The sequence below is a fragment of the Urocitellus parryii genome, chromosome 1 (genome assembly GCF_045843805.1).
Source record: "Urocitellus parryii isolate mUroPar1 chromosome 1, mUroPar1.hap1, whole genome shotgun sequence".
Classification (NCBI taxonomy): domain Eukaryota; kingdom Metazoa; phylum Chordata; class Mammalia; order Rodentia; family Sciuridae; genus Urocitellus; species Urocitellus parryii.
Genome location: NC_135531.1, coordinates 195,100,701 through 195,111,028, shown reverse-complemented (window position 1 = coordinate 195,111,028; position 10,328 = coordinate 195,100,701).

Below are 10,328 nucleotides of genomic sequence, written 5' to 3'. Positions count from 1 at the left end.
TCAACCTAACACTGATTGGTCAACTGAAAATGCAATCCTATTTTATTTTATTTTATTTTTTACTTTTTGGTGTTGGGGATTGAACCCAAGGATGCTCTCACTACTACTGATATACATCCTGAGTTCTTTCCTTTTGTTATTTTGAAACAGTGTCTCACTAAGTTGCTGAGGCTGACCTTGGACATGGAGATCCTCCTGTCTCAGCCTCCTGAGTCACTGGGATTACAGGTGTGTGCCACCACACCCAGCTGAGATATTATTTTATTGAGTACAGTGGATAGTATCTTTTTACTGTTCTTGGAAACCAACTTACCTGGAAAATTAAACATTTTGGTGCACTGAATTTTTGATTACCTGAAAGCTCTTATAATTAATTATTTGACTCATCTTAGTATATAATTTAGAAGTACAAAGAACATAAACAAATCAGAGGATAGGGTTTCAGCAAAGATACCAATTGTCAATAAACTCGGACAAAGAAGTTATGAGGGATTGTAGCTAAGTAATACTGACCCCAGAATATATGTCTAACAACCATTAATTCATTAAACAAATAATTATCAAATATCTGTTCTCTGCCAGGCATGGGGAATAAATTTGTCTAAATAGGGAGAGGGGAGGATTCAATAAAATCTTACACAAATAAATATTTAATCACAGCTGAATTAATGTTATAAAAACAGAGGGTAACAGACCAAGTACAACAAGGGCCCCTTTCTCTGCTGGTAGAGTTTGATTTGGGGACCTGACATTTAACCTAAAATCAAGCAAAAAAAAAAAATAGCACTAAAAATTTTTCATAGCACAATTTCTGAATTTTTAATTTTTATGATTTGATCCTACTTTTAAAAGAAATATTAAAATTCTGGCTACCTTGGTTTCCAATCATCTGAGATTTGAGCCTCAAAACACAAGGACCTCCAAAATGTTTGACATTCTTGATGTCTTGGTCTTGGAAAATATTTAAGTCCTTTGTTCTGAAATATAGATATAGATATAGAGATTGATTGATTCAAAAAGTGAATATCAACTGAAATCCCCATCCTAGCAAGCTCGAGGTTTTCCAAACCATTTCTGTGGATTACAAACTCCTTTTTATCTCAGGAATTCCCTTTTACTCTGATCTTTGTCTGCTGAATCCTGGGAGAGATTTTCCCTTTTACATTTCTTAGTTCTAAATTGGCTTTAGCCAAGAAGAAAATTGCACACATCCAGGAGATTATGTACAACTTCTGTCTGACTCAATTTTACAGCAGGTACTTGATATCATTCCAAAATGTCTACTAGCAAGAGTGGTAAATGTTAAAAAGAAAATAAAAGCATAGCATAACTTCATTACTTTTATTTATAGTCATTATTGTTTTGAAATAATCTTATCAGCCTTCTTTCTCCAATGTAGAGTCATCTATTATGTTTTAGGTTATTTTCTGTTTGTCTACATTTCTGTTAAATTTCACTTTACATTTTCTAATATGAAGGGAAAAGCATCTTTTCCAGAATTCCAGTAGATGGCAGCATAGAGCTACTGTTCTGGCAGGGATGCCCCATCTTTCTGCTGAGCAAAGTCAATAGTGCTACACTTTAGCAAGTCCCTAATACTGAATCTGAGCTGGGTCTGTGAGCCAAGTCCAACCCAACTGATAAATATAACATCTCCAAATGTTCCTGTGCAGCAGCCAGTGGGTGTTCAGAGTGACCATTATAACACTGGAAATAGCAAGCCAAAGGAAAACATGTGCACTTCTTACACACTATCTGGTTCACTGGCATAATTTGGAAAGCAGTAAAAGAAACATTTATGAACCTGAATACTTGTTTTTGGTCAGTTGAGGGAAAGGAGCTAGAAATGTAAGTGCTACCCACAGTTTTTTTTTTCTTTTTAAACCAGGAGTGATACTAAAAATAGTAAACTGCTAGCACAACACAGGGCTCTCTGCCACCAGAAAGTTGCCTGGCCAGAAGCAACAGGAGAAGAAGCCTATCGCCTTACCATGTTTGAGGGCAGAATCTCAGCCCTCCTGCCTGGAATAACTAGAGTCTTGGAATCACATGACCAGGACATCTGGGGACAACTTTCAATTACTCCCCTAATCCCATCTTTTCTGACCCTCAATTTTCTCACTTGTAAAATAACAATAATGGGCCTTTCTCTGCTTCCCTTGTAACCCTGTGGAAGGGACCAGAAAAAGGAAAGAATGGTCTTGAGGCAGCAGAATCTGGTGACAGGGTAGTTGGCTCTGAGCCACCGGTATGGGCTTGAATGCCACCCCACATCATCAAATGTTTAACTTTGGACAAATTATTCAAACTCTCTGAGTGTGGATTGTCTCCACTAGCTCTGATAATAAAAAGTATCTTATAGGGATAGAATATAATTATTCTTTTCCTCTGTTTATTAAATTTATCCATTATTATTAAGGGACAAATTTTGCCCTGGCCTTGTCATTAACCATCACTATGGATTTGAGTAGGTCATACCACCTCTCCAAGTCTCAGCTTCCTCATCACTAAAACTAGTTGAATTTTGACTACATCTAATTCAGAGATATATATATTTAGTTGAAAAGCACCATATAAAATGAGAGTTCTTACTAACTGGAGACCTAGAGATATGAGATGAACTTTGCTGACAGGTACTTCATGGAAGTGGCAAGCTTAGAGAGGGAATTTGAATCAGAGAGTTGTTCCCATGAAATCTACATAGAGCTGAAAGAAATACTTTTAATGACAATGTGTATAGTTTAAGAGTTTTTATTTTTTATTTTTTCTAATATTTATTAAATTTTAATTTTGCCTGTGAAATCCATTAATTAAAAAGCTGGGATCTAAATTTTCTGTCTTATAAATTTATTTTACAAAGGTGCTCACCACTAATGAATTGGGCAGGAAGCAAGTGCTTTATCATAGTTGGAGAAACAGTCCTGTTAAATATAGAAAGGTGAATTGGACCAAGAATTTTCCTACAAGAGTCTAATAGATCTATCAATTAAGACAACATTAATTTGCATGTATGCTCAATTAAAATAATCGTGTTTTAGCTAAAATAAATCTCAAGTGCATTTTCTGGCCCAAAGTACGTGGTATATTTCAGATCTTTCTCTGCATTTCTGAGAGTGCAAATGACACAAGGAAGAATGACATGTCTCTGGGTTTTTATGGAGATTCCCAAATGTGTCAGCAAAATGCTTCTGCCTTTGTATCTTTGGACAGAACTTAGGCAAATGATCAAAAGGGGGCTTTAAGATATCTCTTGGCCTGAAAAAAAACAAAAAACAAAAAAAAAAACAACTACCTCATGAATACTTTGGGTTCTATTTATAAGAAGGAAGGAGAGAGAATAAATGATAGGAAGAGAAACTCATATCTCTGCCACTTTGAGATACAAATGGCACATTAACAAAATTAACTTGCAATGGAAAGTCCATGAAACAACAGAGATAAAATACTGAGAGAGTTAAGAAGATAGCAGTGTGTTCCTATGAGAATCCCCCATCAAGAAGGAAAAAGGTAATGTGTTGGGAGAGAAGAAGGTGGTGAATTAGAGGAAAGATGTGCTTCAGCAGTCCTCAGCAACAGACTTAAAGCAGGAAGACTTCTCCTCAGAGAGGTGTGTGACTAAGGAACTCACTGAAATTCAATACTGGACAGTGAAAGAAACCAGAGTCACAGAAACTTTGAACAGAATGTAAGAAATAATAGATCAGAGATGCTCTAGTTTGACTAGCAGCGAAGGCAGCTCTGGCTGCTGAGGGGAGAAAGAGTGCTGGCAGAAAAAGAGGAAAGTTGGACCCCCAAAAAAAGAGGAAAAAAAAATGTGACTTGGCGAAACCTGTGAATAGGGTGAGAGGTTAATATTAATGGACCCAGGGTCAGTGGAGGAAGTTGTTGAGTGAAAAGCAACTAAAATCCTTTGGCCCTCAGACAGATCACGGGCAACTGGGATCACTAGTACAAGAACCATTTATAAGCACTGTGTAATTGTGAGCCAAGGTAGGAGAATGGGAACTTATAAAGAGATTTGCCAGCTGGCTCAGCAGTCACCTATTATGATCCCCAGAGCATGCAGGGACTAGTGTGGCTAAAATAGGCATAGAGAGATTTGCATCTAGGGGCATCCAGCATCCATATGCCAAGGAGAGAGAGCTCCATGTGATGCTGGGCCCCATAAGAACTTTTGGAAAGATGACAATAATGGACAAATAGGAGTCCCTGCATGACAGGGCAGATACCAGGCAACTCACTTCCAGAGTGGTGAATGTGAAACCTGTGGAGGTTTAGACCTTACACCCTAAAAGCACAATTTACAGATGTCCAGCAGAGATCAGCATTTCCCCACCAACAGAGAACATGAATCAAATCTCAGACAACCACCAACAGAGTTCCAAAGATCAGCCAGGACTAAAACCCAACTCCTGGAACTTCTAATTTAGAACTTTATACCACTCCTGCTACAGTATTACACAATTTACTAACACTCCCCAGTTTATCCCAATCTATACTGGAAGACAGGAAGGTGAGAGCTATCACAAATAGCTTTGGCTTCTGGCCACAATGACTGCCAGTTAAAAGAGGAACACAAAGACATTGGACTTAATAACTCCCAGCCCTTGAACCAAAGTGTTATAGTTTAGATGTAAGGGGTTCCCCCAAAAGCTTGTGTGTGAGATAATGCAAGAAGGTTTAGAGGTGAAATGATTGGGTTATAAGTGGTTTAATCTAATCAGTGCATTAATCCCCTAATAGGTAAACTTAGTGGTAACTCTAGGTATGTAGGGGTAGCTGGAAGAGGGGATTCAAGGAGGGGCATGCCTTGGGGGTATATATTTGTTCTTCCATTTTCTCTCTCTCTGCTTCCTGGGGCCATGTTCTCAGCTGTTTTCCTCTGTCATACTCTTCTGCCATGATGTTCTGCCTCATCCCAGGTCCTAAGGAATAGAGTGAGCCATCTATAGACTGAAATCTCTGAAATCGTGAGCCCACAAATAAACTTTTCCTTCTCTAAAATTGTTTTTGTCAGTTCTTTTAGTCACTACAATGAAATAGCTGACTAAAGCCCAAGGGTGACAGAGCCCAAAAATAAATACAAAAATTTAAAAATCCATCCTTGCCCAGATCACATGAATGGAAATGAGTCCTTTACTTCTCATTAAGAATTTTTATGTTTTTTTTTCCAAATTCCCCTATTTTTTCACTTTCTTAAATTTTAACTTTTAAAATATTTTTCAATTTTTATTTCATTGCTTTTTGCCCCCCTTTTCTCCATTCTGCGAGGTTTGTGTGGATGCGGATGAGTGAGTTCTCACCATGCTCATAGGTTTAGAAAAATAGGTACATTTTTAAAAATTTTTATCATCATTTCAATTGCTTTCTTCTTCACCCACTTATTATTTAGCCTTGGTTTGACTTAGGTCAGGTAAAATTATATGTGGGTTTGAGTGGTTTTGATCTTACATTTGTCTGTTGGTTTCTACCCTGATTTTTGTTCCTTATTATCCCTTCTTCACACTCTTGCCCAACTAATAACCAAAGTTTTCTTTTCCCTTTTCTTCTTCTTTTTTCAAATTACTTTTAATAATTTTTACTCCTCCTTCTTTATAGTCATCATCTGCTGCCTATCTCCTATGTCTATTCTTCCACTTTTAAGATATTTCAAACTTTCTCTTGCCTTCGTATCCTATTTTCTATTCACTTGAGAAACTGTAATCCCACTATTTGATAGAACTATATATTTCATGTAATTCCTACCCCATTTATGTTATTGTGATTATGAACACAGTGGATTATATAGTAGACACCTGCTGTTTAATACCTGATATAGTTCAGGGGGTTTTATTATTGGTGCTGATGTTAAATGCTGACCACACCATTCCTAGACAGGTGACAATAAGTGCTATAGATGTCAAAGTAGACACCAGACATTTACCTTAGGGCTATACCTCTGTTGCTAACACTAGTGCTAAAATCAAGAGCAAGACAAGGATGTCTATTTTCTCCACTGGTATTCAATAGTGTTCTCAAAATTCTAGACAGATCAATTAAAAAGAGAAAGAAATTAAAAGGATATTAATAGGAACAGAAGAAGTAAAACTGTTTCTGTTTGTTAACATGAACTTATGTCTAGAAGACTCGAAAAATTCTACAAGAAGACTTTTAGAGTTGATAAATGAATTTAACAATGTAGCAAGATACAAGATCAACATTCATAAATTAATAGTTTTCCTATACTGCAACAGTGATTTTGCTGAGAAGGAAATTAAGAAAACTATCCCACTTACAATAACCTTAAAAAATTAAAATCCTTGGTAATCTATACAATGAAAACTATAGGACACTGAAGAAGTAAATTGAAAAAGATCTTGGGAGATAAAAGATTAACATTGTCAAAATGACCATACTAACAAAAGCAATATGTAGATTCATTGTAATGTAGTTCTCATCAAAATACCAATGATATTCTTCACATAACTAGAAAAAAAGAGTCCTTAAATTCCCTTGGAAGATCCAGAATCACCAAAGCAATTCCGAGGAAGAAGAATGATACCAAAGGCATCACAATACCTGATCTCAAATTATACTACAGAGCTGTAGTAACAAAAACAGAACGGTATTGGCATCAAAATAAACATGAAGACCAATGGAGCAGGAGACTGAGATAAACCCACATACTTACAGCCATCGGATAGTTGAAAAATATGTCAAAATTTTATTTTGGACAAAAGATAGCCTTTTTAACTAATGGTGCTGGGAAAACTAGATACCCGTATGTAGAAGAATGAACTTATATCCATATCTCTAACCCTGCACAAAACTGAAATGAAAGTGGATTAAAGACATACAAAGTGATACATAATGGATATTAAGCATTTGTTTCAATATGCTTAAAAGTAAATCCACACCCTCTGTTCTGCTGATGACAGAGAGATTAAAATTCATTGTCTTTCTTGTATAAAATGACTTACTGCATTATCTATGATTTCTACTTTCTTCACAGAGCTTAATGGCATTGTGAAACAAACTGAGTACAGAACTCATATAGATTTTTGCAGTTCCTCCAAAACAAGATGTAACTTGACATCATGTTTTAACGACTTGACTTTATTGATCCCAAAGCATTAAACTGATTTTTTATAGAAATAACAACTTTATTTTCACACTTATATTTAACCACTTCAAATTTTATTAAGTTATATACAACAAGTGAAGCTGGCATAAGCTAGTGTAGTACTCAACACAAATAATCCTGATAAGCATATGTTTCTCTCTATTGGTGAGTAGGTACATACTTGCTTAGGCACTTATTAGCCATAAAAGAAATAGTACATTTGTGAGCCTCAGCCAATTAATATATCTTATACAAAAAATATATATTTTTCCATTACTAAAGCAAACTACTTAAATAGAAGTTAAATAAAAGGTAATATCCATTGTATTATATATTACTTTGTTTTTTAAATATTTTTATTAATATATAACTGACAAATATTGTATATTTGTGATATACAACATGATGTTTTTATATAGTATATATTATAAAACAATTAACTCAAGCTAATTGATGTACCCATCATCTCATGTACACTTTTTGGGGATGGGAACATTTAAGATCTACATTTTTTTTTTTTTTTGGTACAGGGATTGAACTCAGGGGCACTCAACCACTGAACCACATTCCCAGCCCTGTTTTGTATTTTATTTAGAGACAGGATCTCATTATGTTGTTTAGTGCCTTGCCATTGCTGAGGCTGGCTTTGAGCTCATCATCCTCCTGTCTCAGCCTCCCTAGCTGCTAGGTTTACAGGCATTGTCACTACACCCAGCTAAAATCTACTTTTTAAGCAATTTTCAAGGACTCAATACATTATTATCAATGATAGTCAATAGAAATTTTGCTGTACAAATCTGCAGAACTTATTCTTCCTAACTGAAATTTTCTAGACCCTATAACCAGAATCTCTCTATTCTTTCCTCCCTGCTTCTGTCCTCTGACAAACACAACTGCACACTCTGCTTTAATGAGTTCAACTTTTTTATATTCCATATATTAGTGAGAGCATGTAGTATTTGTTTTTCTGTGCCTGCTTTATTTCACTTAACATAACGTCCTCCAGTGTTATTTAGATTTCTCCTACCTTCTACCTCATCATTTTCCTTAATTTTTTTTCAAACATTCTCATTGAATGGTTTCATACACCTCTACCAAGTTACATTATTCCTATTTACCAACCTTTAATCCATGGATTGCCATTACACTAACCCCGGGATAATACACTCTATCTTCTTCTTAGCTTATACGTTGGCACATGCTTCATATGCTCTTCCAAAGTCCCAGAACACTAAGTGAAACGAATTTAAGAGATATTAAATGCTTTCAACCTCTACTGCTGTCTAATAGAAACAATATGAATCATAAATGAACATGAGCATTTTCCATTACTAAACAGACACTTCTCAAAAGAAGAAATGCAAATGGCCAACAAACAGATGAAAAAATTTTCAACATCTTTAGCAATCAGGAAAATGCAAATCAAAACTACACTGAAGTTTTATCTAACTACAGTTAGAATGGCAATGAACAAGAATGTAAGTAATAAGAAATGCTTCAGAGGATGGGACAGAAAAGGAAACACACACTGTTGATGGGATTGTAAATTAGTAAGCCAGTATGGATATCCATACAGAGATTCCTCAAAAGACTAGGAATGGAACCGCCATATGACCCAGTTATACCACTACTTGGTGCTTATTCAAAGTAATTAAAATCAGTGTACTAAAGTAATTACATGCACACCCATGTTTATAGCAGCACAATTCACAATAGCCAAATTATGGAACCAATCTAGGTGTCCATCAAAAGATGACTGGATAAGGAAAATATGGTATATATACACCATGGAGCTTTATTTATCCATAAAGAAGAATTAAATTATGTCATTTGTGAAAAAAAATAGTGGAACTTGAAAGCATTTGTTATGCAACATAAGCCAGACTCAGGGCAAAGTCAGTAGTCATATGTTTTCTCTCATATGTGGAAGCCAGAGAGAAAAAGGGAGAAAAGGGAGGGAAAATCCCATGAAAATAGAAGATAAACCAGTAGAGGAGAGAAGAGGTGCCAGAGGGAGGGAGGAAAGGAAGAAAACAGGAAGTCTTAGGGACTGAAATTAATCAAAGTATGTTATAGGCATGTATAAATATGTAACAAGGAATCCCATCATTATGTATAATTCTAAACCACCAATAAAATACATAAATAACTTCTATAAAGAGAGAATTTTCTTGTAGACATATTAGAAAGTACAAAAGAAATAGATGAAATTATTTTAATGTAATTGCTTCATTCATTATATCCAAAATATTATCATTGCAACATGTAAGCAACATAAAAGACAATTATCAATAAAAGACTTTATATTTCTCGTACTGTCTTCAGAATTCAATGTGTTCATCACACAGTACACCTCAGTACAGACACACCACAGTTCACAGCCTCCAGCATGGGTAAGCAATAGTACAAACATAACATAGTCAAGCCTTACAGTTTTCATACATCTAATGGCTTCCTTGATGTTGCATTTATTTAATTCAAAACATAAGCACACTATAGAGAAAATGAAAAGAAAAACTAAGTAAATGTAAGAGAGAGTGCAAGTTACTTCTGAAAACAATCACAGATGTGAAAAAACTGTAAATAATATTATATTCATGTTTTCAAAAACCCTAATCTTGCTAAAATATTGTTTTCAAATATATTCCTTTTTTTCAACATTTTTTCTGTGTTCTTGAAGTTTTCTTCCTTTTAAAAAAAGTTATTATGCATCATTCTCTTTCTCTCTGCATTTAAAATTCTGTGCAGTTTTTCAATACTATTCTCAGAAGAGTAGCAGCTGTCCAAAATATCATCTTATCAGCATGGGGAAAGAGGAGCACAACCAGGATCTGGAATCATTGTGTATTTAAATACTTCTAATGATCCAAAAGTAGACCTGCCAGAGTCTTCAGCTGTTGGGAAAGGTAAATGCCAGGTTTATGAATCCATCTACCCCAGATTAACTTATTCTTAATTTTTTTTTCCAGTAAACTATCCCTTTTAAGGATCTGAACTGTGTCTCTGGGAATGTAACTTTTTTTTTACTTTGAATATAGTAGGTTCCTTATATTAGTTTCACCTGAAAACCCTAAGTCTAGATATAATGGGAAATCAGAGTATTCTACATTAGAATCAGGTTCAGCAGCCCTCACATAAACAGCCACTCAGGCACATATGCACGTGAATAAAGTTATGATTTAAAAATAACATAAAAGAAACTATTTAGACTGGAGAGAATTTGGAA